General features: G+C 40.0%; 1 protein-coding gene across 1 annotated transcript in view; it reads left to right on the forward strand.

The window, feature by feature from the left end:
• sfswap (splicing factor SWAP) overlaps positions 1-26,370 on the forward strand; it is a gene marked incomplete at its 3' end in the record, with an annotated part of 295,870 nt that overhangs the window by 216,431 nt on the left and 53,069 nt on the right. The window lies entirely within an intron of this gene.

Consider the following 26,370-nt stretch of genomic DNA (forward strand, 5'->3'; position numbering starts at 1 on the left):
AAGCGGTGGCGCTCTAGCGCCCTCTGGCACACTTAAGCATGGCGGTCAATGAGTTAAGGGGATGCAGACCAGGGCCCTATTCCCCGTACCTGGTTCAACTAAGTCGATCAAAAGTCCCATTATCCAGATTCAATTAACCCAATGTTTGAATCCAGGCTTTCCCTGTTCCTTGAACGCTGATTCAGTCTCGTTAATTCGAACCAGACTTGATACTGAGGATAATTGCGCGCGGCCGCTTCACCTGAAAAGACAGCAGGTGTCGATCGCAGAAATCCTGATTTTCTAACGGCATTGATTGATTGATTGATTGATTGAAAACTTTATTAACAGATTGCAGAATGGGTACAATACAGTACGGCTCAATAGCCTTGCAGACAAGTTAAATGCATAATCTATAGGCAAATTTTAAGTCCCTCATTACCCCAATCAATCAGATTATATTTCTTTAAATGTGCCTGCTGGCAGTAGGCTTAATGGAATGAATAATCGAATGAGATCTTGCTAGCGAAAATAATTAGTTAAACTCTTTCAGAATAAGTAGACAAAAACAAGCCCAAAGAGTATCTAATTGATACGAATTAATAGATACTTATGAGGATATCTGTACTGTATGTGCTTAGGTATCATGTACTATATAAATACATGGTTCCCAAAGTTTTCAATGTGCGACCCCCGAAATAACGGTGTCAGAGAGGCTTGGAGGCTATTAAAGTTTCACTATTAATCAGGTTTTAATCTGTTTCGGACATCATCCATACATGCATTGAATTGATTAACCGTTGGTTTATACCAGTGACACCAGTCATGTTAATCACCTTCTTGTTCATCATCAGATAACACTAACGGTGCTTGACCAGATAAATGCATTTTCTCAAATGCATTCATCAAAACGTCAAATGCTTGCAATTGCTCATTAATTTTCTCAAGTCACATCCACATCATCAAATCCGTCAAACAGCGCATCTCCTCAACATTTTAATCCCAGTTACAATATCACAATAACGTGTGAGTGACACAATTCAACAATCCACATATTCAGATTTGTCGTAATTCATATTCACAATCCACGCATGAAGACGCTTCAATTTATGCTTGAATGAAACACAATCCGAGCGCAAATACATCCACAGCCGAGAATATGAAACTAATCAGAGTCAAACGCCTGATAGGTTTCATTAATTAAAAACATCCCCACGGGATTCACATTTGCAATGCTCCGACGTTATTTAAATAACCACATATTGTGTATATCGCACCTCGCGAGCGCCGTATATATGTCATGCATTATTTAGAACAAAGTAAATCCATAGGCTGAATATGATTTATTATCAGCATTTTAGGTATAATATTTTACATTTCAAAAGCCCCCTCTAGAAAAACGAAGCACAAACATAATTCAGAATGGTATAATGGGATCTAGACTGAGAATTATTTCAGGAAGTGAGCTGGCATTTCTGCCCTCGACCAGGTTCAAACCATTTGATCTGTTGCCATAGTGATTTAGAAAATCGCACGTCGGGGAACCGAAAGGTCTAGCTTAAGTCAAGTTATCCTGAAAATGATCCGGCTAACTCAGTTAGCCAGGTACGAGGAACAGGGCCCAGAGAAAGACTTTCGTCTTGTTTACATCAGGGTCCCCCATTTTCAATTCATCATGATCAAGAGTAACCTTTTTATATATATATATATATATATATATATATATATATATATATATATATATATATATATATATATATACACACACAGTATATTGGTGAAAGTTAGGTTTGCACTTCAATCCCAATAGGGAAATTCGTCTTGGTTTGATAATTTGTGTCAAATAAAAACAAAGCTTATTTGAATGATTTCCTTGGCGTTTCTAGTTTTTAAGAGAAAGAAATCGATTAAAAGCGTAAATCGGATGTGGTGTGAAAAAATCTGAGATAAAATGTTTAGGCCATATTGCCCAGCCCTACAAGCAGGTAGAAACACAATGAGATATTCAGTCTATAGTTTTCACATTCACTGTTCTTTGTCTTCATTATTGTGTGTGTGTGTGTGTGTGTGTGTGTGTGTGTGTGTGTAGTACGTGTTTGTATTGACATGTTCAAAGTGCTTGCAGGAATATGTGTGCTGTGTGCATTGTATTCGCTCCTCGCCAGCTGGCTGTGTGACTGTACTTAGACTAATGAATTGAGCTATAAATTGTTGGCCGTGTACAGCCCCTTTCCTCCCCTCCGCCCACCGCTCACATTGATTTATTTACACTATCAATCCATCTGAAGGAGATGGGGCTGTGTATATTGATGGTACCACTCAATCTCATCTCCTAATTGATTGTGTTTTACCGTATTCATCCCAGAAATGCTGTTTTCTGTATAGTGTAGGTATTACTGTATATATTTCCCATTCAGATACTGTAAATCCCAGAATTGAGAGTTTGTGTATTTCTGTAATTTTTGTCTGTATTTGTAAGCTAGAGCTGGGAGGTACGCTGCATATGAAGGTTATGAATCCATACAAGAGTGGGTTTTTACTAGACAAGTCGTCAACGATGGATACAAATACAAATCATCAAATTCGACATATATTTTTAAGTTCCTAAAAAAAAGGTTCTTTGCAGCAGTATTACATTGATTTTGATAAAGATTTGACTAAAGTATACACGTTTGAATGAAAAAGTACAATGACTGATTTATTAAATGCACATATTCTCACACACATCCAAAAATTATTTTTGCATACATTAATTACATTTTGACAGTTGTTGAGTATAAATGAGTTTGAATATGGTCACCAGTGATGTCATCTGCGACTGCGACATTGAATCCTTGTGTTGTGTTAATTACAGCTCAAAAAGATTACAAGACAAGCTATTGCTATTTTTTCATCTATTCTACACCATGTCATGGAGCTGTAATTAACACAATACAAGGATTCAATGTCCACTATAACAACACTGGTGGCCATATTAAAACTCATTCATTCTCAATAACTACTCAACCTAAATTAACATGTGCAAACCTGTTATGTAAGTGGAGATTTAGGAAGGAGTGAAGGCAGGTTGGAGATTTGTACCATTTTAAACATGGCTTGAGCAGACAAGCTAGTTACCGTACTTTTCGCACTATAAGCCGCACCTGACTATAAGCCGCAGCAGCTAAATTGAATGATGTGTACATATATAAGCCGCACTGGACTATAAGCCGCAGGTGTTTTAATGTTTAATTACCATATGTAATTAGCATTGGGACACAATACTGTCGGACAAATAACAAGAATTAACTCATTTACAAGTTGTATTAAGTTTAGCAAATAAGGGAACAGATAAATAACATTTCAATGCAGTCAAAAAAGCAATATTTAGATTTTTACATTTTCGGGTTTGGTCACGTCGAGTCACATATAAGCCGCACCGTTATATAAGCCGCAGGGTCGAAAAATGGGGGGAAAAGCCGCGGCTTATAGTCCGAAAAGTACGGTTACCAATACTTTGTACACTACTAAGTGTACATTATCGCTCCCAGGATTTCCAATGAAAAATCCGCCCTGAAATAGAATCGGTATATACATGTTATTTATATAATATTGTACAGCTCGGTTTCAAATTGTGAATATGAACAGGTCTCCAGGGTTATAATAAGCACAGGATGATGAATGTCTGTATTGTATAGTTATGTGTACATGCCTATCTGTGTTTGTTTAGCCTGATGCTGTGTTCTGCAGAGAGGGATACCCCTGTGTGTGCGGTGGGCAATGTTCAGAAGGTCTGATCAAACCAGTCTGACCTGACACTGTTCAGGCTGATGATGAGCATCATTACCAAGGTCGCCATGGTGATGTTTTTGCCCTCAGGGAGCATAGAGTTACCGCTCCAAAGCGTCAGGTTTTCAGGAATCAAAGAAAACACCCATATCTTTATTTTGTTTTAATTAGTGCTGTCGGGCGATTAAAAAAAATTATCTAATTAATTACAGGATTTGTAATTAATTCATCTAATTAATAGCATTTTAATCGCATAACCATTTTATGCCTGATATTCTATAATCATATTTCAAATTGCATGTGTCCGGATGGCAGAATTCAGTACTGTATCTACAAAACCTTCTGTTTAATCATCTTCCATCTATTAATTTGCTTAGATTTTTCAGGTCTGGTCAATTTGAGCATGGTGTTATTCACAGTCAAAGATAAAAAAAAAATTATTGATATTCTCATTTGGTTCATTACAATTTACTCAAAATAAAATGTTCAATCAATCACCGCGCAGATTGATTGATTGAATGAAAATGTTATTAACAGATTGCAGAATGGGTACAATACAGTACGGCTCAATACACACAATTGTTAAGGGGATGCAGACCAGAGAAAGACTTTCGTCTTGTTTACATCAGGGTCCCCCATTTGCAATTAATGAATTGTAAGTAAGGGTGCAACTTGCACCGTGCAATCCATTCTTTGTGGATCTAGCCGACAGTATTTCTGACACTGGGAATACATTCCCTGAGATTCATAGATGTCCCTAGAATCAGATACCAAGAACATGCAAATGGACCATATTAAAAAAAAAAGTCTGTACATGTGTATTCTACATTCTTATGGAATGAATGAGATACAAAAAAAATATGATTGTAATTAATTTTCAGTTAATTTTCATAACGTGATAATTTGCTGTGTGATTAATTAATCTAATTAACGCGATAAACTGACAGCCCTAGTTTTAATTAATTCTACATTCTGATTGGGCTTCATGGGTCTGAGGGTCATACAACTCACAGAAATGTTAGAGATGCTAGGTTTTTGCCCGGCAACAGCGATATGTGCACCTAAATTGAAGTTGGAAGTTATAGCGATGAGGAGAATTTGTTTTATTTTAGTTTAATTAAATTAATTTGAAATGTCAATGTCGGTGCTGAATCTGATGTCACCGTGGGCTATGCATGGTTTAATTGTATTCACTCACTCGCATCATGGCGGATCTGGCAGGGTGGTTTAATAGGACACATGCAGTGGTGCTGCTTCTAGCCATGCTTTTCTTTACATTTCCCCCAAATCATCACCTCGCCTGCCATTATCCTGCTTCCACACAACTACTACTTCTAGCCACGGCTTTCTCTACACACACATACTATTTCTTTCTTTCTTTCTTTCTTGACCATTAACAGCACATGCTTTACACAGCATCAGCGCTGTGTATTCAAGCTGAGAACACGGCGCGTTTTCTTTTTCTTCCCTCCCCTTTACCTAGAGACGAAAGTAACCTGGTGCAACTCGAGCGCCCCTACTGGCATTGATTAACACATTCGGGGCCATTGGGATGCGTCTAATAAATCTCTAGAGGACCGGCAAATGTAAACAGACGTGGGGCTGTTTGTAGAGCTAAATCTATACTTTATAGTATTGCTATCTGTCCATTCTCATTGTCAATTGAGACTATAAACCGTCCCTTCAAAATGGCTTAAAGAAAAATAAATTTCATCAATACGTTCTCATTTTATAGCGCTGTGAATATAAGCGTTATACGGGATTTCGGCTAGGATATTTCCTGGAAGGCGAGATAAAGGGCTAATAGCTACTACCGTTATATCCAATGGCATTTCCGTTATACATATGCTACAGAAATAACTCAAACTGCATATGATTGGCACGAACCTCAAGCATGTATGCATGAAAGGGGGGGGGGGGGGGCGCGGGACGTCATTTCTGATTATTGATTACCAATAACCGCGTTAGCCTCATTCATTGATCGGATGGATGGCTATCAAAACAAGGCCAGATCGGGATGTACTTTACGTGAAAAAGATCTTACCGTGGGCCGGTGGGATCCCCCCGAGCATTTCCCAGTTATCGATCGCCATCTGGTAGATCGATATGTCCATTGGCTGATGATAAATCCCCTTATTGCATAGTGAAATCCGCAATCCAAAACGTAATCCAAGCTACAGGCTGCACATCCAGAATCGAGCTAACTGAGATATCCGTGCTTGGGCGGGATTGTGTTAACGGCTGATACCGTTAAAACGGCAACCACAGAAACCACTCTGCAGTGCAGACCGTCCTAAGCTTGCAGGATGGTTTTTCGTTTGGCCTCTTACCAAATAATTGGCTGCCTTTATGTACTGCATTCTGTTAGGTGTGTGGATACTAGCGCATGGCCTGGTTAAAGCTATGAAAGACAGGCACCCTGTGGCCATGAGAGGTAACCACACCTTGTTTAAACATGGCGGATAAGTGAGAACGGCAACAAAAAAATACATTAGGTCAAGCAATGTAACTAGAGGTTGACCAATATATTAGTTTGCCGATATAGGCTGGTGATGATCCCGCATTTCATTGTATACTTGTATGCCGTGACAAATAAAACTCTTGACTTGAATAGGCTGCTTTTGAAATATCTATTGGCTGATATAGAATTTCTAGCAATCTCACAAGAAATGTGCATTTTTCAGGAAATAACACATTCAACATGGACAAAAGAAAAACATAGAAATAGACCAAAGACCAAACTGAACGATTAATCAACTAGTAAACATATAATTTAGAATTCAGAAATCTGTGGTCAGTAACACACCTGTTTGGAAAATGTGCTCCCAATGTTTTGGGAGAGGGATCAACTGGTGAGACCCAACCTCAAAACAGCGGCAATTACACTTTTAAATGTAAGTATTGGGTTTCAACTCCAATAGCTGATTATATAAATGTAACAAAAAACAAAGGGTCTTAAAACTTTTTCAAAACAGCGATGCTAACTGATGTTCTATTACCTTGCCCATACCTGTACCCCCCTCCCTCGTGCTGCGACAGTGGATTGGGAGGTAGAGCAGTCGTCTGGTAATCTGGAGGTTCCCGGTTCGATTCCCGGGCAGCATGTCGAAGTGTCCTTGAGCAAGACACTTAACCCCTAACTGCTCCCGATGAGCAGGTTGGCACCTTGCATGGTTGCCTCTGCTGTCGGTGAGTGAATGGGTAAATTGTGAGGAACAAATTTGTAAAGCGATTTGTATAAAAGCGCTATATAAATGCACCATTTACCATGTCACCTGAATTCCCCCAAGGGGGTCAATAAAGGAACATGTTATCTAGGGCTGCAACGATTAGTCGACATAATCGACGACGTCGATTATAAGAAATCGTTGACGAGCAATTGTTGCGTCGATTAGTCATAAAAAAAATATTATATATATATATCTTTTTTTATTTAAATTTTTTTTGCACTACCTATCTTTGTGAAAGTGGCTTCTCAGCTCTGGTCCAGCCAGCTGAATACTTCTTAGCTTAACATAACAGACCGACAGTAAGTTTGGGGGAACTAATGGGATAACTGGGGATGTTGTTTGGTCCTGACAAGAGTCTCAAAGCAACTCTGAGGTCATGCTCAATGTCCAATCTGTTCCTCTGCTCTGTTTTCAGCTGGACCAGAGCTGAGAAGCCACTTTCACAAAGATACGTAGTGCAAAAAAAAATATATATATATATATATATTAGAGGTGGGCATAGATTAACTTTTTTTAATCTAGATTAATCTATCTGCAATCCTGGATTTAATCTAGATTAAAATGGCTAAAAAAAAAAAAAAACCTGCCGAAGGCATTCAAAATATGTGTGTTCTACCCAAATAATGACCAGAAGTAAGTCCTTACTTTTTCTTTCCTCCTTATGTTTCTCAGGCCAGGTGGCCCATTACACCATGTGCCCATCTCCCGTATTACAGACTGTTTGAAAAAGCTGTTTTGCTATGATAATTGGTAATGAAATATCAAAATAATGTTCAATAAGATGTACTTGTGTTTTATAAGTTGTTTTATTCAGAAGTTAACACAAATAAATAATATTACCAGTACAGTACAGTATCTAGCAAAACAGAAAGAAGCATTTCAAACTTGAACTATGGAGTTGCTCAGTGGCCAATGGTGTCAACTGTGGTTGTACTGGGCAGCTCCCAGGTGTGAATGGAACTGTGTGAATGTGAAGCAGGGCGTTCCTGAAAAAGAGCATCTGTGCTCAGCGAACCTACCCTGGGTAAATAAAGGAAAAAAAAAAAAATTAGATTAATGCGTTAATTATATTATCGCGCGATACTAGTATCGCGTTAACGCAGCACGTTAACGCCGTTAACGGCCCAGCTCTAATATATGTATATATATATTTTTTTTATATTGTTTTTCGATTAGTCTACTAATAGAAAAAATAATCGACAGATTACCGTACTTTTCGCACTATAAGCCGCACCTGACTATAAGCCGCAGCAGCTAAATTGAATGATGTGTACATATATAAGCCGCACTGGACTATAAGCCGCAGGTGTTTTAATGTTTAATTACCATATGTAATTAGCATTGGGACACAATACTGTCGGACAAATAACAAGAATTAACTCATTTACAAGTTGTATTAAGTTTAGCAAATAAGGGAACAGATAAATAACATTTCAATGCAGTCAAAAAAGCTATATTTTGATTTTTACATTTTCGGGTTTAGTCACGTCGATTCACATATAAGCCGCACCGTTATATAAGCCGCAGGGTCGAAAAATGGGGAGAAAAGCCGCGGCTTATAGTCAGAAAAGTACGGTAGTCGACTACCAAAATAGTCATTAGTTGCAGCCCTAATGTTATCTAATGCTGCTTTGTGACATAAGGGGACAACGTTCGCTTGGGCCTCCGCTGGTCCTGGAAGGAGACGCGTCTTGGGACGTGGTACTGAGACACTGTTACAGCTCAGTCACTCAGGCCACAGTCATGTCACTCTTAACGAGTGAGGGATGTCTCTCCCTCTCTTTCTCTCTCTCTATCCCTCCATCCCTACTGCCATTCCTTTCACATACATTTTCTCATTAAGTCTCTCAGTGGGGCTGTTAGCCAGACATATGCACGGTTGGAGGAGTTTTATCACAGCAGCTATGCAGGGGGAGGGAAGGAGAGATAGAGGGAAAGGGAGAGAGGGACACACTTTTTAGAAACAGAACAGTAAATCCTCTCTCACTCTCTCTCTCTCTCACACACACACACATGTCATACACACAAACGAAAATGCATGGACATAATATTATAAGGGATGCCCCCGATCGATATCGGTATCGGCCGATAATCAGTATAAATATGAGATTGGGGAATTCCGATAATGCTTGCTACTTGCCGATCGCGAGAACCAATCGATGACGCGTGCGAAAAACATAACAGAAAGACGACTCTCAGCGGAGTTGTAATGAGAGAGCGAGTGTGAGCGAGTGAGTGTGTGTGTGCAAACGCGAGCGTGAGAGAGCATAAGGGCCCGCATCCATTTACCGCATTTTTCTGGGCGCAAGCGTCTTTTTTCAATTGTTCCCAATGAGGAGGGAGCGTATGTGGCCGCATGCTGCCGCCTATAGGAAATGCGCTGCGGTCGGCTTCTTTTTTCAGCGCCTTTCATTTTTTTTGTGCGGCCGCACCCAGCGTTTAAAGTTGAAAACTTCTGAACTTTTCAGAGTGATGAGCTCAGCGCCTTTTCAGACAACCAATCACAGCCAATCATATTTACTGTGGCGCTTGTGACACATTGTAACCTGACACTGGAGTTGCCTGCCTGCCTACCCACAAGAGACGGGCCAGGACTCAGAGAAGTATGAGGGCAAGCGTCTGCCGGTTGGTGGTCATTGCGATTCGCGACAAAGCACAAATACACTAATAACTACACAAATACACTAATAAAAAGCTAATAAAAAGCAAAGGGCCAACTGTGGTGTCAGGCAATAACTATATAATTAATATACAATAAAGTGTATTAAAATATGCTATGTGCAAAACCGCAGCAGTAAAATACGATAAAAAGTTTTTAACAGTGATACAAGATGGCTGTCGCTAGATTTCTTTCTCTCTGTCATCAGGTAGGTTGGTGAGTGACAGCTCGTTGCCATAGCTACAAAAGGCACGAGCTGCGTTTTTTTCTTCTCGCCGCAAGCGCTTCATCCCAGCACTACCAGCGCTCCGCCAGCGTTTTTCAGCTGGAAATGTGCTGTAGGTGGACGCATGCCCTAAGTTTTACTTACTAATGTGTAGTCGACTCTAGGCGACGAAGCCCCGCTAACCCATACGCTACAGTGGCTACATTGGACCAAAGCGGAGTCACACACACAGACAGTGGCTCCAGTCACATGCATTGCAGACAGAGAAGCTGCTTGCAGAGAGTGGAGAATTTTGACTTGTTGTGTGTTGGAGGCTTGGCGCTGATAATACAGAGATAATACATATGAAAATGGTTCAAATGCATTGAATTCAGCTCAATTCGATTTCAAACGGCACATAGTATTTTTATTATGTATAGGTTACTTATAATTATTTAATAAATATTAATTAACCCAAATCCCAGTGTTTACAATATAACAAAACCAAAAACGATCGGTATCGGCAGTGTATCGGCCGATATGGCTCATAGACGATCGGTGATCAGTATCGGTGGCAAAAAAACGTAATCGGGGCATCCCTGTAACACATGGATGCACATGCACTCAGACATATGAACACAAGACACTTAGTTAATTCACTAGTCTTATCGCCAGGCTCTAGGGCCCTCATTTATTTATAAAAGGTTTTTCCACAGAAATTACCACCAAGCCTGAGTTATTTATCATTTATTAATCTCCTCGTCATCTTGATGTCAAAGATTATGAGGTTTTTGCATGAATCTTCATCAGTTTACTGTGATGCGGTAAAAGAGAAAACTAATTGCCATCATTACCCAAAGTGTGAATGTTACACTTGAAAGTCAAGGAACGTTGAAGCCTCTGGGCTTCTAATCATCAACACCCCTCACTATTCATATGTGAAAGTGCTTTCCCCCTAGTCCCGACACACACACACACACACACATGTATATACACACACACAATAGGGAGGTGTAGTGGTTACGTAATTTTCGTTTTTTCGTGTTCCACCCTTTGTCCAACGCAATGTATTTCCCCATTGCCCATTTCTAAATCGTCTCGTTTAAAACAAATAAAACATGGACATTTGCATGGTGTACCTTTCTGTGCGTATTCATCCACAATCTATAGCTCAACATGAAAATATTCGCAATTAACACTATGATCGCCGTGAACGAGTTTACACGTCATTCCTAGCCATGCTCATTCTGCCGAAGACGCCGTAACTCGTCTTTGATGTCAATATTTAAAAAATCTGTAATCGAAATCATATTTCCTTTCCGGAGCCCTGAGACACAGTGCAAAGCTCCACTCAACTCTCTAGCGGTTCAAGAGCGCCATCTGGTGGCCGATCGGCAGATCGCCAGCCGGAAATAAACCTTTGAACCGGTAGTGCTCATCCATATGGTCCGGGCACTCGCTATCGTTAGAGAGACTCCGTATTGACACAGTGAACATCGATCGGTGCAAATAACTCGAAAAAACAACATGATTTGGACGTATATACTATTATACAACCTGGAAATGGATCGGGCATTTCTCCATCCCATAATAGAAAAAATTCTGTTCCACGCTCATCTGCCAGCGGCACGAGGAAGCCACGGTAAGATTCAGCGTTATTTTCTAACGTCTTCTATACTAACTGATCTGATGAACATATGATCCACTCTGGATGAATCATCTAACGCTGCCCACGGAATTATAAACGATCCCCCGCCCATCCGGTCATCATCAGATGATGCGTAGAAACTTCTAGAACCACGTCCAGTTGAAATTTTTTATCTCGCACAGATTCCTACCAAACTGTATTTGATCATCAATATAATGCATTTAGGGCTATAAATCACGTTCTGAAGAAAGCTGCAGAAAACGATAAAAACTGATCGCATCACGCTGGTTTCAACCGGAAAAAATGTGCCGGAAGGTTTGGTTTCTTACATATCTCGATGTGATTTATCAAGAAATATCTACAGCAAGAATTCTGGGTCTCAACGAATCCAAAATGTCAATGTGGTTAGAAGTGGTGGAGAGAATAAAAGCTAGCTTATAATGGTAGTGTCTGGTTAGGAGTGAGGGATAATGGCGGTACTATCCAAGGAGGGGTCCGGGAGGGGGGGGTTCGAGCTGGAGCATATGTGTGTAGGGTTTTAGAAAATAGGTATTAGGGGTATATCCTGTATAAGGCATTTGTATAATTAGTAATTTCGTTGGATATACACTGTATACGGTAAAATATTATTATAGACTTTTTTTTTTGTTTTCTGTTTCTGTACTTGCATGTCATTTTAGCCACCTTGATTGTTAGTTTCATTATGCATTGTGTGTTGAGTACTGACTTTTAATATTTTTTGTTTTGCAATAAAAAAAAAAAAAAAAAAAAAAACGATAAAAACATACTTATACTTTAGACCATATTTTAGTATGAATATGTGAATGAAAAAGTTTAACGTTGCTACACCCTGAACAATACATTTAGGACATTGAATGGGCCATAATAATGGCAATTTAGCAATAGAATTAAAAAAGTTATAGCCCTGCAAAGAAGGGGAACTTCTCCATAGACAAATAGAGCTGGCGAGGGATGGTAAATTATGAATTTAACCCATGGCGATTAAAGTGTTAATCGTAAAGGTAGCAAAATAATAACGTTTATGTTTTCGTTCACTGAGGAACTACACTCACTTTGGCGCTGCTGACTGACGTCACAACAGCGTAGACTCCTGGCTTTAGTCCCAGACCTAGGATCAGATTTTCCTTACATTCCATAAGCTTAACAATTCGTACAATGGGAAAATAACTGACCCTGAATCTGTGGCTAGTATCTGTTTCACCCAACACTAGTGCTCCGGTGATCATAACCATTTATCTCTAAAGCTAATCACTATTTAAAAAAAGCCACAACCACATTACCATATTTGTATTTATAATTTAAAATCGTATAACGTTATTTCGCTGCATATTAAATCACTGTAAATACTAATGTAAATCATTGTTTCGTTGTACATATTGTGTATAGTTTATAACGTTATTGTTTTTTTACGTAACGTCAGTAGCTTGCTAGCCAGCATGATGCGTGCAGTGCTTTGCCCCAGAGTGTAACCACAGGTCTGAGAAGAGGACCTGCACATTTTACTCGTTCCTGAAACTCCTCTACATGCCCCGATTTTAAAATGGTTCACGACAGTAGACATTGCTAACGTCTAGTACGTTTAGTTAACGCTGGCTAGCTAGCTGGCCATGACGTGGATTAGGCGATAGCACTGAACAACAAGCTGCCTATTGGTAAGTGTAGTTCTTTTTACGACAAATTAAAAACCTTATAACTACCTTTATTTCAACCAAAAATGCTTAAACAATAATGTTAGTGGTAGAAGGGAACTCATTTTGTACAAAAATGGAAGCTTATCAATTTCAATGCGGCAGAATTGTTACAATAGCCAATAATCCATTTTCCCAATGATTAATCCCTATACGGGTGGAACAACCAGTGACGTCAGACTATACCTCCCTATTGCTCTCTCTTTCTATTTCTATATTTCAGTCTGTGTCTGTTTCTTTGTCTCTTGTCTCTCGCTCTCTCTAACCAAGCCAGTACCAAGCCTCCTCCTTGGGCTCCAATCATCATCAGCTCATGTCATGCTCCTGGCATAGGAAAGTTATCGGATATTATTATTATTATTATTATTATTATTATTTATTATTATTATTATTATTATTATTATTATTATTATTATTATTATATAATTTATTATTATTTTTTATTATTTTTAAACTGTATGTACATTATACCTGTTATGTATTATTCGTATTACTTGTATTATTGCACAATCGCTGCGGGCATGACCACCCGCATTTCACTGTATGCCTTGTATGCCGTGACAAATAAAACTCTTGACTGACTTGACACATACCCTCTCTATCTCTCTCTTTTAAATATCATAGGAAAGTTATCTGACACATACACTCTCTATCTCTCTCTTTTAAATATCATAGTAAAGTTATCTGACACATCTCTCTATCTCTCTTTTAAATGTCATAGGAAAGTTATCTGACTCTCTCCCTCTCTCTCTCTCTCTCTTTCTTTCTCTCTTTTCTCTCTCTTTTAAACAGCATAGGAAAGTGTTGTCCCCACCAGTGACTGAACTGAGACACTCTCTGAGGTTTGCGGTTCTAGGATCTTTGTCTAGAAAATCGCAGTGACTTTCCTTTTACCTCTGAAAGTATCAGACAGCAAGTCGTGACCCATTATTCTGTCCTGGTTGTCTTCCTCTAGCAGTCCAATACACTTCACCACAGACACTCTGAGACTCCCACACAAAGAGTGGCCTTGAAAGAGGCAGATGGTGTTGACATTTTTCTATAGCTTATTTTTCTCTCCATCTCTCTCCATTCAGAATTGCAGCCACAATCATCATAGTTAATAACGTGTGAAGATATCGTGATGAAATGTACAAGATGCCGGCTTGCGTGTTTTCTACCTAAAGTTGAGCCTAATATGTTTCTGACAACATTTTTAATGACATGATTACTATGCTATTGCTGGATCTTGAGTCAAATTCTACAACGTCTCGTCTGAAAGTTGGATCTGAATTTCGCTCCAGGCTCACGCACCACTGCTGGATGTACCATAATTATCGTATGTATTGTGTATGATAATTATCGTATGGGTACGATAAAAGCAGCACGCTCGATACAGGCACAGAAACTGCCTACTGAGAACAGGACTGAAACAGAGAAAAACTTCAGTTAGATTAGTGGACCTCGAACACCTAAATTAACTTGTTGAAAAGGACAAAAATATGTACCTTTTACATTATACTTATATGGGGAAGTTATTCCTCTGCATTCAACCGATCCTAACCCACGTAGGAGCAATGGGCCACAGATGGGCCCAGGGACCAACTCCATGTCTAATGTCAGTATCTTGGTCATGGGCAGTGGTTGAAGGATGTACCTAGCATGTCTGTATTTGTACCTCCAAGATATAAACTTTAGAAAAAAATATATATATTTAGAAAAGATACAATAGGTAATGTTCCCATTGATTACTATGCATTTTAATAAGAGAACAATTTATTTGTTTTTATTATTTATTTACTATTTTTTTCCCGGCTGGTAGTATAAAAAAGGGGAAAAGGGGAGGGATAAGCCGTGATGATGCGGTAGACTGTCTGCGATTCCTTTTTCTGCTTCAGTAACTCGGGCTACATTTTGGTGTAATAAGGTTTGGACAGATGTCAAAGGTATCTCCAGTTTGGCGAATCGTTTGTTCATGCCGCTGTTCATCTTATTAATAGCAGATAGAATGTTTGAAAGTGATGGGTTGTCCTCCATGCGTTGCTCACTAATACCTCCCCTGCTCACTAGCTTATTTTAGATCTTGAGCAATAATATTTGCGTCTTGTTCTAATCTAGCAGCCTTCTGTGATATCATCATCATCTGTCATATCAAGGGCATGCGGACGTCGGTGTCTACTGCGCATGGGCGTTGGGCGTGAACGGCTCCGTATCTGGCTGGCGCAGCCGCGCATATTACATGGCACTGTTGCCGGCGAGTTTTCGAAATGAAAACCCCCTTTGAGCGTTGCCGCTAGGAAAACGAAATTGCCTGCCAAAACGGCGTTGCCTTTTAACTTGGACATGCAAACGAAATAATTCGAAAATGAAACATTGTAAGGGCCTAAGGGTAATCAAGCCTGAACAGCGTATTAATGACCATGTGAACTTCAAACCAAAGAGCGAGCACATGCATCACGTGATAACAAAATACACACACGTTATCGTTGACTCATTTTGCCCTCCCAAGAGAATTTAGAATGCAAACCTTTTTAAATGTTAGCGCCTCCATCAGGTCGATTATGAGTTCACTGTCTCACGTCGGCTCCATTTGAAGCACACGTGTTTTTTACACAAACATCTGTCTGGAAAAAACACGCCGTTAAGCGTCTCCACCGGCGGACGGGCTGCAGCTTAAACAAACACCAGTTAGCTCTCAGATGGCGACGCTGCATGGCTCACTCTAAACAGTGTTTTGGTCCGAGCCTTGGGGAGACATCTTGACTTTAATCACCGCAGCACTTTCACTCTCTGGGAACGGCGAGTCATGTTTAGTTAACAGCAGCGTGTCACCGCGGAGCTAAATGGCTCCGGTCTCGGCCGCCTCCCCTTCTTATCACTCTTGGGTGAATCCAGCCTGAGGCAGAGATCCCTCAGGCACGTCTGGAGTTTGTTTTGGCGGTTTCCCTCCCGTCACCTTGGAAGGTCTGTTTGGGCGACGTCTTATCCTCTTCTTATCACTCTAGGTCTCTTTGAGTTTACCCAGACGCACGTGGGGTAATGATGACCTGGTGTTGGACAATATAGCAGGTCTTAAAGGAGCACTTCACTAAAAACTAAACAAAAAAACAATGCTTTTTTATTTTTATGCATTATCTCACACACATCCAAAGACTCGAGGTGTTTGCTTGTGTCGTTAATTACAGCTTTGTGAAATGATGTAGATCAGGGGTAGGCAACCCTAGGCACACGTGCCTGAATAGGCACGCGGGGGCATTTTCATAGGCACAGGGGGCAGCAGTAAAAAAAAAATATTATATATTTTTTTTTATTTTTTATTTTTTTTGCTTTGAAATATTATAGTGAAATATTTTGCACTGTTGTCGCATTTATCTTGTTGAAATCCTCCCACAGGTTATTTTTACTACCACATATTTAATTGAGACCCTTTATTTGTTTATTATTTCAATTTAGCTGGAAATACATTGCTACATCATTCAGTAACATTTGCAGAGCCTTATAACAAAAACATTATTACGGTCACCATTGTGACCAGTGGGATTAATCAACAAATTTTATTATTTATTTTTCTATTTCATTGAACATTGCACATGTTAAAAGCAATTTTTTTACTCAAAATGTGAGTATTACCAAATCAACTTGTGTTCTTAAAACAATGACAATAAACGTAGTTTTATTAGGTTGAAATAATGTGGTTGTGTACTTATTTTTCTGTTAACTTATTATGGATTGAAAACTGAAAACCTTAATGCACAGTAACTGAACTCAATATTTTTAAGTTCTGGTAACTTATTATTATTTATTTTTTTACAGTGTAGTCTTGCGATCAATCAAAACGTATTTACACGATATACCTCACATTCACCCTCCATTCACATCCTGGTGTTCTCCTGGTGTTCTCCATTAGGCCTGTAGGTGGAGCTATGACAGCACACGTACAGTACACACACCGATGGTGTGTGATGTGTCCAAAAATGAATGGGCAATGTGAGTGAAATGGTCTGCATTGCATTCCCCCTCCCCCCAACTCAGATTTAGGGTTGAAACAACCATCATAATAATATTGTTAATAATAACAATAACAATAATGATGTAATAATGTAAAAATTATCATTAAAAAGACCTAATTATGAGAAAAAAATGTACGATGCATGGAATATTGTTGAGGCACACTAGTTACAACTATATTTCAAACAGGCACTCCATGTCAAAAAGGTTGCTGACCCCTGATGTAGATAAAAAAAATAGACAATATCTTGTCTTACAGGGACTGCTACCTTATCATTTCATTGAGCTGTAGTTAACAAGGATTCAATGTCCCAGATGACATCACTGGTGCCCATATTCAAACTAATTTGCATGTACATAACGGTCAAACTAAATAAACATGTACAAAACTTTTCAGAGCTTTTGGTTGTGAGAGATTATGTGCAAAATAAATCAACATATATTTTTGGTGAAGTGCACCTTTAAGTTCCTTTGGTCTGTCTTTCAATTACTTTGGAAGGAATTTATTTAACTACATCAACGGTAAATTCTGAGTGTTGTGTAATCTGTGACGCCTCAAGTGTAGTCGGCTTCATTAGCATGCCACGCCCCTGCTGTTCTAACACCACTGCTGACACTTCCTGATTGATTGGGGGAGGGGTGCAGTGGCGTTCTCTTGTAAACCTATTGAATCTGACAAAGTCAGCTAATTGAGGGTATTAAGGCACAGATCACACAGTACTCTGCAAGACATTGGTGAATTGCCCCCAGTGGAATTATCAGCACTTGGAGTGAGAGAGTGAGAGAGATAGTGAGTGAGAGAGATGGAGCCTCCTCTGCTTTTATTTCCCCTCTTCCCTCCCTCACCTACCATCCTCTCCCTTTCTCTCCTAGTCATCACTCTCATCAGAGTTTTAGGTGACAGAACATGTGTCAGGTACCAGGCCTACTGTGGCCATGATACAATGATAGTAGATTAGTAGAAATGCTGTGATAAATAGATGGATAGATAGATTAAGAGCAAGATCAAGATCATTACAGGACAACGGAAATACGTTTGGCATCAAACATCAAGCTATATACAATGTGCAGGTGGTTCAACTGGATATAAAATATATAAGATGGATAGATATGGAGGTATACTGGATCACAATACCATCCTGCTCTTCACATGATGGGGTAAAACAAACAAACACACACACAGACACACACACACACACACACACACACACACACACACACACACACACACACACCTGTGGATTCAAGGGTATCATATGTGAGCAGTAATTTACAGTATTTTTTTTCTTTTCATTGTGTTGGTGAAAGGGAATGCCTGCTTCTGATCTAGCTAAGTGCTGCCTTGGTGGTTATTGCATCATTTCAACAAAATACATCTTCAGCAACAAGAAAATAAACATTTTAGTCTCCATTGTTGGAAGTATTGACTTTCTCAGAGAAACGTAATTAAATTATTTCACTAGACTGCAGTTTACCCATACATATGAGCTCACTATGCGGGGCATTTTATTTAGTTTAAATTATGATTTTGACATCTCACGATTATTGTGCTGCATGCCGTGTACCTGTCATTTTGTCGTGTTGTAAATGCAGCACACACTTCTTTCCGCGCTACGAGGGCCATTTCATGTATGCATGAGGAAGGATAATAATAATGATCTAGCGTTGATTTCAGGAAGATTCGATAATCAGCCGAAAAATGTCAACGTGTTTTGTGTATTCCACTAAAGGGCTATTATCGCGTCTTTCTCTGGAATTACTAGAAATCACAAACTATACCCGTATTCAAAGCGGTATAAAACGGAAATGTACTGATGAAAAAAACAATCCGTTTTGTACATGGTGACTGCAAGCAACTCACTGATAATCAACGGGTGTATTAGACCCATAGCTATAATATAAGATATATTTTAAGCACTCGCAAATCTCACAGTCATCCCATTGATTAAAGCGGTGGCGCTCTAGCGCCCTCTCGCGCACTTAAGCGATGGCGTCCAGCCGTCCAATGAGTTAATAATATATGAATAAAATTAATACAATTTAATGGGAAAGTTATTTGGAGACTGCCTTGGTACTCAACCCTGTGTTCCATTCATTATAATAAAAAAGATTGGAGACATTTTTGATTGATAGCCAATTGTATGTCTAGCTGTTCCCTTATATCCCCTCATGTCAAATAAAAACCAAATGAACATAGAAAAAAACATTATAAATGATCATCGATGGCCTGGCAGTTTTAATTGTTGATCTATTGTGGTATAGCTGAATTTCTGCCTATAATGACTGATGTCTGGTGTTGCTGTAGTAGTAGTCAACTAGGAGCCGTTAGACTTCAGACTTGCTCCTTCAACTGCAGATTTGGCTGCATGTGATCTGAAACCAGTCTATTGCTGTCGGAGCATTACAGCAGCATGACATAGATGGGTTTCTCGTCCATGTCAGACTCGGTGTAATAATAATAATAACTTTATTTGTATAGCACTTTTCATACAGAGGTTGCAGTTCAAAGTGCTTCACAACAGTAAAAAAATACAGGCATAAGCGAGCATAAAAAGATAGACAGGTAGAATCACAGTGTTTCACATTAGGATCTAGCATCCCAATAGGCTCTCCGCCTATAGTTTTCAGTAACACAAATAGTAAAAATAGTTTAAAATGATTCAGTTTAAAAATAGTAAAATAAAAATAAAATAAAATAAAATAAAAATTATAAAATAGAACGGACATAAAAAATACAGGCATGAGCGAGCATAGCAAGATATGGCAAGTGACAACAATGCATAAAGTTTACAGACAATCCATGCTGATTGATCTGCCATAAGCAAGTGAAAGTTTACAGACAATCCATGCTGATTGATCTGCCATAAGCAAGTGAAGATTACAGTCTGTTCTAACAAACCTACTAACAGCCAGGACACAGTTAACCTGGTTCTACTACAGCCAGGACACAGTTAACCTGGTTCTACAACAGCCAGGACACAGTTAACCTGGTTCTACTACAGCCAGGACACAGTTAACCTGGTTCTACAATGCTACAGCCAGGACACAGTTAACCTGGTTCTACTACTACAGCCAGGACACAGTTAACCTGGTTCTACAACAGCCAGGACACAGTTAACCTGGTTCTACTACAGCCAGGACACAGTTAACCTGGTTCTACAATGCTACAGCCAGGACACAGTTAACCTGGTTCTACTACTACAGCCAGGACACAGTTCACCTGGTTCTACTAACAGCTACTACAGCCAGGACACAGTTAACCTGGTTTAATGCTACAGCCAGGACACAGTTAACCTGGTTGTACAATGCTACTACAGCCAGGACACAGTTAACCTGGTTTAATGCTACAGCCAGGACACAGTTAACCTGGTTGTACAATGCTACTACAGCATAGTGTTTCACATTAGGATCTAGCAGTCTAATAGGCTCTCTATTCAGTAATTAAAAAGTGCACTAACCGACGGACATAAAAAAAATACAGGCATGAGCGAGCATAGCGAATAATAAGAATAGTTTAAAATGATTCAGTTTAAAAATAGTCATCAGTAAGAAGTAAAAAGTGCAATAACCGACACATGAATTTGATAGGCAGTGTAAAAGAGTAGGCAGGGTAAGAATAAATACAAGTTGTGTCAGGATATCCCTGATGTTTCCTCTTGCCACTAGGTGGTAGCAGATATCTATCAGTGAAATGCCTGAGCAAAGAGATAGGTTTTAAGCTGTCTTTTAAAGATGTCTAGCGAGTTGGCTTCCCTGATGTTTTGGGGTAGTTTGTTCCATAGTTTTGGGGCATAGTTGATAAAGGCTGCATTACCGATCCTCTTTTGACTGCTTCTGGGAGCCTCTAGTAGTCCAGCAGCTGATGATCGCAGTGTTCTTGCTGGTGTGTAATTTATTAGTGTTGGCGATGTAGCTAGGTCCCTGTCCATTTAGAGCTTTGTATGTAAGGAGAAGGACCTTAAAGTCAATTCTAAATGTTACAGGAAGCCAGTGTAAAACGGCTAAGACTGGACTAATGTGCTCTCTCCTTTTGGTTCTAGTTAGCAGTCGGGCTGCAGAGTTTTGGATTAGCTGAAGCCTCTCTGTGGTTTTCTTAGGGAGACCTGTGAGAAGTGCATTACAGTAGTCTAGCCGGCTAGATATGAATGCATGAATTAGCTTCTCAGCATCGTTCTGATTAATAAATGGTCGTACTTTTGCTATATTTCTGAGATGGAACAACGATGTTTTCGTCACTTTGCTAATATGAGAATTGAAGTTCAGTTCTGAATCTATGACAACCCCAAGACTAGTGACCTCAGATTTTATCCAAGGGGTTAGTCCCCCCAGGTTCTTTATTAATGTTTCTTTTTTAGTTTTGGAGCCGATAATTAGAATTTCAGTTTTGTTCTCGTTTAGTTTCAGGAAGTTCTTACTCATCCATTTATTTATTGCCAGTAAGCAGTCTGTAATGGAGCTAATCGCTGTATCATTTGGTTCAGCAGATATGTACAGTTGTGTATCATCCGCATAGCTATGGAAATCTACATTATGCTCTCTGATGATATCACCCAGCGGTAACATGTAAAGGGAGAAGAGTAAAGGACCTAAGCAACTCCCTTGTGCAACTCCATAGTTGTTGTCGTATATATCAGACATGTGATCTCCTAGTTTAACATAGAATTTCCTCCCTCTGATGTATGTTTTAAACCAGCCTAGCACATGGTCTGAGAAACCGACATGGTTTTCAAGACGATCGATTAGAATATCGTGATCGATTGTATCAAATGCTGCACTGAGATCTAACAGGATAAGGATGGAAATCTTATTCTCGTCAGAGTTTAGTCTGAGGTCACTGATTATTTTGGTGAGGGCAGTTTCAGTGCTATGATATTTTCTGAATCCTGACTGAAATTCTTCTAAGATGTTGTTTTCTTCAAGAAAGGAATTAATTTGAACTGAAACTATCTTTTCAAGTACTTTACTAATGAATGGTAGGTTGGATATTGGACGATAATTTGCCATTTCATTACTATCCAAGTTAGGTTTTTTTAGTAATGGCTTTACAACTGCTGTTTTAAAGGCATCCGGGAAAATACCAGTCCTAAGGGAAGTGTTTATGATATCTAGCACAGGGCTTGAAACACTATTAAATACCCGTTTGAAGAAAGCTGTAGGTATAGGGTCAATGTCTGAGGTGGAGGAGTTACATTCTGAGACAGTTTTGCAGAGTACATCTAATGTGATGCATGTGAAACTTCTCATGGTTACATTGCACGGTTTGCCGCAATCAACTTTATTTCCATCATGAGTAATGCTGGCCCTGATCAAGGTTATTTTGTTGTTAAAGAATAGTGCAAGTTCTTCACACTTAACCGTTGATGACTGAGGAGGTGTAGGGGCAGTGTTGAGTAGTACATTAATAGTGGAAAAGAGGATTCTGGAGTTTCCAGCATTTTCTGTAATGATTTTAGAGAAGTAATCTTTCCTTGCTAAGCGGATGGTTTTATTATAAGCAGTTAAAGCATCTTTGTATATATCACAGCATATGTGTAGCGTGCACATTAAGGAGGAAAAAAGGTACGTAATCCTGGTCAGAACAACGGGGCAGACTGCAATATGTTTGCATTTGTTTGCCATGCTACCGATCTAAACTATCAATCCATGTCAAAGCTAGATATGTAAAAGGTGAAAGACACACTCACAGCCATGCTCATTTGGCAAAATGACATCCTGCCGTTTTAATTTGAAACAACTTTTAGTCAGGGGAGTGCCATGGTTTCTCCCTAGAGCCCTGTTGTACTCAGTCACGTAATTCAGCGGGTATTTCTGATTGGCTTGAACACATTGTTTACAAACAAGAAAGCCATCTATAGGACACACGCCCAGAGATGCAGCTTTGTTGAGCACTTTGTTTCAGATCTGCTTTGCTCGAGCCTAATTTGACTGGGTGTTTTGACAGGAATTAGCAGGAGTCAGAGGAGGGTTTCTCCGCATCATTAATTTCCACCCAAAAAACAGAGTGATAAATCATCAAAGTCAGGAACGAAGCTCTGCATGTTAAAGTGTTGAAACTTGAAATAAAAATTAAACCCAGCGTACGGCCGTGTCTCATCGCCAGCAGAGAGCGTGGCCTCAGCGGCACGCAGGCGACCGCACGGCTGTCGTCTAGCTGTTACTGATTGATTAGAGACCTCTTTTGAAGTGGATCCAGCGGCAGTCACAGGCTACTTATAGCCGACGGAGCCACACTGGGATAATTAGAGGTACTTTGGAAGCCGGAAGTGGCAATGGGCCAATTATAGCAGTGTGGAGCCAGAAGGCTATTTTTGTGTTGAGTAAACAGGAACGTCTTTTGAATTACAAACACGAGAGTCTGGAGGAGAATACACAGGAGTCACTCTAACCTGAGGGGACAGGGGGGGCCTCACCTTTTACTTCCCCACTGCCTTCCTATACGCACTAATAGAGACATGTATATGCACACGGACACGTGCACACACAAACATGTACAGTATACACACGTGTGAGCACTCACACACACACACCCACACACATACAGATGTACAGGTGTGTGTCTGGTTCGGTTTCCTCCATGTTGGCCTATCGTAGCACACACACAAACACAGGGCTCTGATTGGAGCGTCTGGGAGAGCCAGGGGGATTCTTTATTGATTGAGGGCAGAGATGCACAGATACATCAGACTGTGGTGAATTCCCTCACTGACTGTCTGCTTGTCAAAGCTCTCTGATTGGGTTACATCAATCAATACCTCAGTTGGGTTTAGATACACACACAGACATGTGACATGTACACACACACACACACACACACACACGCACGCTCACATTGATACACACGCACAAACGGACATGATCACATTCATGCACACACACTCTTTCTCTCTCATAGCAACAGGTGACATGTTCTGACGTGTCTGTTCTTAGTGATAGTAAGCCTGGCTGAGGGGGTCATCCCTATGTTCCCCGGGCTCTATGTTCCCCGGGTTCTATGTTCCCAGATTGATTGATTGATTGATTGAACATTTTATTAACACTTTAACTGCCGGGAAACGCTTTACAGCGTCATTCCCGGCCATGCTCAAGTTGCCGAAGGACGCTTTACAGCGTCTTTAATATCAATATTTCAAAAATCTGTGATCGGATTCATATTTCCCCTCCGCTGGCCTGAGATCCACCAGGAGGACCCACTGAGCTCTCTGGCGGTTCAGGAGTGCCATCTGGTGGCCGATCAGCGCAATCGCCAAACAGGAAGTGCTGTGGAGGTTGTGCTGGTCGGCCATATTACTTCCGGGCACTCGGTTTGGCGGCACTCTGGCTCGTCACAATATATAGCGATCCATTGCCAATAACTCGATAAACAACATGATTTGGACGTATATAGTATTATACAAGCTGGAAATGGTTCATCAGGATAAACATCCCATAATCGAAAACGGTCTACACCACGCTGATCGTCCAACGGCGCGAGGAAGATCCGGTAAGATTCAGCGTTATTTTTGAACGTGTTCCATATAAACTGTTATGATGAGCATATGACCCACACTAGATGAATGATATAACGCTGCCCACGGAATTATAAACGATCCCCCGCCCATCCGGTCATCATCAGATCATACGTAGATCATTCTAGAAGTACGTCCAATTGAAATTTTTTATATCGCCCCGATTGCCATCAAACTGTATTTCATCATCAATATAATGCATTTGGGGCTATAGATCACGTTCTGGAGAAAGCTGCAGAAAGAGATGAAAACATACTTATACATTAGACCATACTTTACTATGAATATGTGAATGAAAAAGTTTAACGTTGCTACACAATGAACAATACATATAGGACTTTGAATGGGCCCTAATAATGGCAATGTAGCAATAGAATTTAAAAAGTTATAGCCATGCAAAGAAGGGGTACTTCTCCATAGACAAATAGAGCTGGCAATCTATGGTATATCATGAATTTAACCCATGGCACCCAAAGTGTTAATGTCCGCCTTGTTTCGAACTGGTTAAGCTTGGCAACTCTTTCGAAGTTGGTTAAGGTTAGAGTTTGGAATCAGGGCTGGTGGTCTATCGCCCTGCTCTAAAGATAAACTCTAAGCATAACCGACTATCGCTACCGGGGAACATAGGACCCGGGGAACATAGACATGCTCCCTGGCTGAGGATGCTTTACTGAATCATGTGTGGTCAAGACAAGCTGACCATTTACTTCATGACGGCATGTGTTGTCACGTTTTATACTCAGTCGTGAAAGTTGTAAAAGATATTTAAAGATATAAGAGATGAAACACTTTTGAAGGTATTTATTATAAAAAGTTAACAAGCAATGTAATATAAAAAGTGAATAAGCAAAGTATTATACAAGGTGAATATAGCAAGGTACAATTGAAATCTAGATTGTTACAACCGGCCGGTCGAGTATAAAAGAAAGAAAATGCAGTCTGGTTATTGTTCCGTCAGTCTAGTCTCGTCTGTCCAGTCCAGTCAGTGCAGTCGTGTCGAAGTCAATTTGAGCAGTGAATAAGAAGTCCAGTGGTTTCTCTGTCAGGGTGTTTTATTGGTTCCCCAATCGATCAGTGTGGTTGTGGTTTTCGTCCTGCGTGCACGTTGTGTGTCTGTGTGTATTGGTCCGCCTGTATGTCCGCCGTGCACGAGTGCGTGGAACGCACATTTACGTGCGCATTTGTGCGTGTGTGTCTCTATGATAACGATCTGTGATTAATGGAGACTGCAGTATGTGACCAGTAACTGACCGGGTCGTATATTAGTTGGCTTGTGGCATTTTGTCACAATGAGTTGAATTATTTGATCCGGGCTAGTCTGGTGAGATCACTCACCAAAGGAGTCAATGTGTGCGCGTTGAGAGTGAGGGTGTATGTGTGTGTGTGTGTGTGGGGGAGATGTGTGCGTGTGTAGGTTTGTGTGTGTGTGTGTGTGTGTGTGTGTGTGTGTTTTTATGGTCACTGATAAGAATCTGTGAGTGGCCCTCTGCCTCTGGCTGGGCTAGAGAGAGAGAATTTAGGGGAACTGGGCTTTTTATGGTGGAGTGATGGGAGAATGTATCTGCTATAAATGTACGTGATATACGCGTCATATTTCAACAGTGTGTAGAATGTGTAATGAACATGAGTGTGTGTAGCGGATGTGTGAACAGTTACCTTCTAACAGAATGCTTTAATGTT

The sequence above is a fragment of the Notolepis coatsorum genome, assembly GCF_963971535.1.
Source record: "Notolepis coatsorum genome assembly, chromosome: 11".
NCBI classification, from domain to species: Eukaryota; Metazoa; Chordata; class Actinopteri; order Aulopiformes; family Paralepididae; genus Notolepis; species Notolepis coatsorum.